The sequence below is a fragment of the Spermophilus citellus genome (genome assembly GCF_964194105.1).
Source record: "Spermophilus citellus genome assembly, chromosome: 3".
In the NCBI taxonomy this organism is placed as follows: Eukaryota; Metazoa; Chordata; class Mammalia; order Rodentia; family Sciuridae; genus Spermophilus; species Spermophilus citellus.
This window is the reverse complement of record NC_138184.1, coordinates 106687074-106691836: the sequence shown is the minus strand read 5'-3', so window position 1 is coordinate 106691836 and position 4763 is coordinate 106687074.

Below are 4763 nucleotides of genomic sequence, written 5' to 3'. Positions count from 1 at the left end.
CCAACATGTTTTTCTTTTAAGCCTAAAATTACCATACAATTTTAGAACACCAGCTTGATATAATGCTCTTATGAAGCTTCTACCTTACAAACTTGTATACCTGGAAGATATGAACACATTAATAGCACCATAATTACATTGCTGTTTTTATATTAACCAAGTTTAGCTTTTACACAAATAACATTACAATATTGAAAAATAACAGTTGTTGTTTAACCATAGTTGTATAATTTTTAATTTCTTTAAGATTACTTGCTAAAAAATTTACACATATAACCAATTTACACAGACCTTTTTTATCACTTACTTAAACCCTTTTATTAACTTAATCACATAGACTTTCTTATCCAGAAACACGTTTTCCCTCTATTAAATCCATATCTAGAACCCTTTAGTTTTTCTTTTCCATCTGTTAACCTTCTTTTTTGTTCACATTTTGAAACAATACTTGTAAATTTCTGAATTTAAGCAATTATTTCATAGACATTTTATTAGGTTTTTTTTGAACACCTAGAAAAACTTATAAGCTTAATTTTAAAGACATCTTTACTTTTATCTGTTTACCCAATTTAAATTGAACCATTTGAATCACGTGAATCAAAGATATTTGGATCCATTTTTTTTTTTAATTTTTTATGAGCGCTCCTCATATATCTGCCAATTGTCATATGACTGCATGATATATGGACATACACACATACAGACATACCTACATACAACACATAACACAAGTGTGCACACATACACAAGGCCTTGTAGCTGTTTTTTCAGGTGAAATCTCCATTGCAATGTTTAAAAACTCCACAGTTGATCAAAAATAGAACTGATCAGAAAACATTAACTTGTCTATAGGATCAAAATATTGAGCTCACACAAAAAAAATACAGAATCTAAGAAAAAGCAAGAGTCCTAAAAAAGATGACCGGCCAGTAATTAGCAAATACCATACAATTTACTTTTTGGTTTGGTTTAGTTTGAGTTCAGGTAAAAAGACACTTTTACTCTATCTCCTACTGAGCAGACTCCAGGCTTCTTCTATTTGCATATCAACTTAAGTCCTGGCTGAGGTCTGGAAGGAACTGGGAAAACTGACTAAGCAGGGTCGGGCCTGGTTAGGCAGGGGAAGTGGGAAAAAAATATCTGAGGGGGCAGTTGGCCCCTGAAGGGCCGGAGCACAAAAGGCAGGGGGGATATAGGAGGGAGGTGGAGGATGTGTGAGTCCTATAGGGTGTGGCAGGGTCCTGAGGGGTGGCAGGTCTTTTGAATGGTAGCCTCCTCCCCAGGGGTCAATGTGTCTCCAGGATTTAAAACTGGATAAAGGCAGTTGGTAACCGTTGGAGCCTTATTCATTAGGGCGGGATTTTGAGGGGGACCAGGAAGGTTCCCAGGGTCCTGGGGAGACTGGGAAGGGTCTATATCTATACTAACTGAAGGGCATGCATAGCCTCTTCCCCAATCCTGACAAGTTTTAAGGTACCATTGTCAAAGGGTGAACTTTTAAGAATTTCATTAATTAAGTTCCAGTAAGAAAAGGTGGGAACAGGCACCTTTTCTGGGCCAAAGGATTCATAATAATCTTTTAAACAGTCTCCTACTCTAAGCCATCTTTTACCATCAATGGTCCCTTCAAGGGGAAACCATGGACACAATTCTCCTACGTATGAAAAGAATAATTTTAAGTCCTTTTTCTTAACACGCGCCCCCCGTGTCTTCAGGGCCTCCTTGAGGCCTGACAAAAACAACTCATGTGATGAAACTGCTTGTCCCATGGTGTGTCACTCACCTTGCGTCGTCCTCGCTCTCCTCCCGGATCTGTCTCTCGGTCGTGTCTGCCGAGGCGATCTCGCGCTCGCGCTTGGCCAAGTCTTCCCGGAGGACGCGTTCCTTCTCAAAGGCTCGAGCCCCACGTTGGGCGCCAAATGTCCCGTCCGGCAGGACACATCAACAAGGGCAGCGAACCTAGATGGGGAGGAATGAAGGGACAAGAGACAAGAAAGGTGACAGCAAGACAAAAGTTCTGATCAAGCTGCAAACTTTTATTGTTCACACAGGGGTATTTATATGCTAGGGATGGGGAAGCTCTCTAATCAGCAATTGCTGGGTGGGTATTCATATGCTGGGGATGGGGAAGGTCTCCATAATTGCTGGATGTGGGTGGTAAAACTGCCAGCTGCAAGATGTCTGATGATCCTGATAACCACAGGATGTTCCAGGGAGATAGGGAGCTGCAGGATGCCTTCCGGGCAGGATGTCTCCCAGGGGGCTGTCAGGCTAATCTTTGAAGGAGAATTTCCTTCTAGTTCCCGACAAGTGCACTATAGCCAGTTCTTTAGGGCTTTTTACTGCCGAGAGAAGGTGGAGGATCTCATCTTTGTTCTTTATTTCCTTCCCGGCGGAGGTTAGTAGCCCCCTTTGCTGGTAAATAGCCCTGTGCACATGAGCAGTGGCAAATGCATAGCAGCTATCAGTGTATACGGTAGCTCTTTTGCCTGATGCTAGCTCCAGTGCTTTTGTAAGGGCAATTAGCTCTGCTTTTTGAGCTGATGTTCCTTCTGGAAGGCCAGAGGACCAGATAACATTAGTTTTGCTAACTACTGCTGCTCCAGCCCGCCGCTTACCATCTTGGAGGAAGTTGCTCCTATCCATAAACCATAGGACCTCAGGGTGGGGCAGTGGCTGATCCTCTAAGTCTCGTCTTACACTGCTCTCCTCTGCCAGTATGTGTTGACAATCATGAGCGACAGGTCCTGATGATTCTTCTGGCAGTAGTGTAGCCGGGTTGAGTGGAGCAGGGGGTCCCAGCGTTATTCTGTCCTTGTCAAGTAAGAGGCTCTGGTAATGGGTTATTCTGGAGTTTGACAGCCACCTGTCTGGAGGCTGACGGATGATGCTCTCCAGAGCATGGGGGGCTATCATAGTCAGCTTCGGTCCCAACGTTAATTTATCAGCATCCTTTATTAGAAGGGCTGCCGCTGCTATAGCCCTTAAGCAATGGGACCACCCGCTAGCCACTGGGTCCAGTTTCTTTGATAAGTATGCTACTGGCCTTTTCCAAGGTCCCAAAGTCTGAGTGAGCACTCCTCGCGCTATTCCTTTCTTTTCCTCGATGTAGAGAGTGAAAGGTTTTTCTACATCTGGGAGTGCTAGGGCCGGGGCAGATAGCAGCGCCTTTTTGATATTATCAAAAGCCTGTTGGTGTTCAGGGGTCCATTGGAATTGGACATCCCCCTTTATCAATGGGTATAAAGGGGCAGCCAAAGATGCAAACCCAGGAATCCATAACCTGCAAAAGCCGGCAGTCCCAAGAAACTCTCTGAGCTGTCTCTTATTAGATGGGGGCGGTATCTGCACAACAGTTCGTTTTCTAGGCTCAGTAAGCCATCGTTTGCCGCCCCTAAGAGAATAACCCAGGAAGATTACTTCTTGTTGACAAATTTTGGCCTTTTTGGCAGAAGCCCTATATCCGAGCTGAGCAAGCTCGGATAATAGTGCTTGGGTCCCAGACTCACAGTTCTCCTTGGTGTTGGCTGCCAGCAGCAGATCATCCACATATTGGAGTAAGGTGACTTCAGGGTGTGCAGTTCTGAAGTTGTTGAGGTCCCTGTGGAGAGCTTCATCAAAGAGAGTGGGGGAGTTTTTGAACCCCTGTGGGAGTCGAGTCCAGGTTAGTTGGCCAGATGTTCCTATTTCTGGGTCTATCCATTCGAAAGCAAACAACAACTGACTGTCCTTATGTAGGGGCAAACAGAAGAAAGCATCTTTTAAGTCCAGCACAGTGTACCATATCCGGTCCAGATTCAGAGTGCTAAGCAAATTGTATGGGTTAGGCACCGTGGGGTGAATGTCCTGTACTCTGTTGTTGATCTCTCTCAGGTCTTGAACAGGATGGTAGTCCCCAGTTCCTGGCTTTCTTACTGGTAACAGGGGGGTATTCCAGGCTGATTGACAGGGCCTTAGGACCCCAAGAGCCAGGTATTTCTGAATATGGGGCCTTATCCCATCCCTAGCTTCTTTGCTTAGAGGATATTGTTTAACACTGATTGGAGAGGCAGAGGCTTTTAATTCTACTACTATTGGAGGTTGTTTTATAGCCAGACCTAACCCAGCAGTTTCTGCCCAGGCATCAGGATAATCTTTTATCCATCTCTGGGGTAGTCTAGCTGTTTGATCAGTCCCAGGGGCCGTGAAGAGTTGATGTTCATCTTCTACTGACATAGTCAGAGCCGTGACTATGGGGGTCTTTACTGAAGGGTTTAGAAACTCCACTTGGGGACCATCAGGGTTAAAGGTTATTTTAGCCTGGAGCTTGGTGAGTAGGTCCCTGCCCATTAATGGGGCCAGGCATTCTGGGATTACTAGAAAAGAGTGGTGGACTTTTCCCCTTCCTAGGTCCATAGTCCTCTTTGTTGTCCAAGCCCGATATTTACTGCCATTAGCCCCTTGAACTAAGGATCTTCTATTAGATAGAGGGCCCAGTGGAGTCTTAAGGGCTGAATATACTGCTCCTGTATCAACTTCAAAGTTCACTGGGGTCCCCTCCACTTCAAAAGTTACCCTGAGCTCGGGGAGGGGATCCGAGCCCCGACTTTCCTAGTCATCTTCTAGAGTCAGCATGGCAGGCCGGCACATCTGTTTCTTTTTGGGGCACTCTTTAGCCCAGTGTCCCTTTTCTTTACAGTAGGCACATTGATCTGAGGCCAGGGGCAGCCTTTGGCGTGGGCCCAGGTACCCCTTTTTGTCTCCCTGCCTTCCAACTTCTGGCC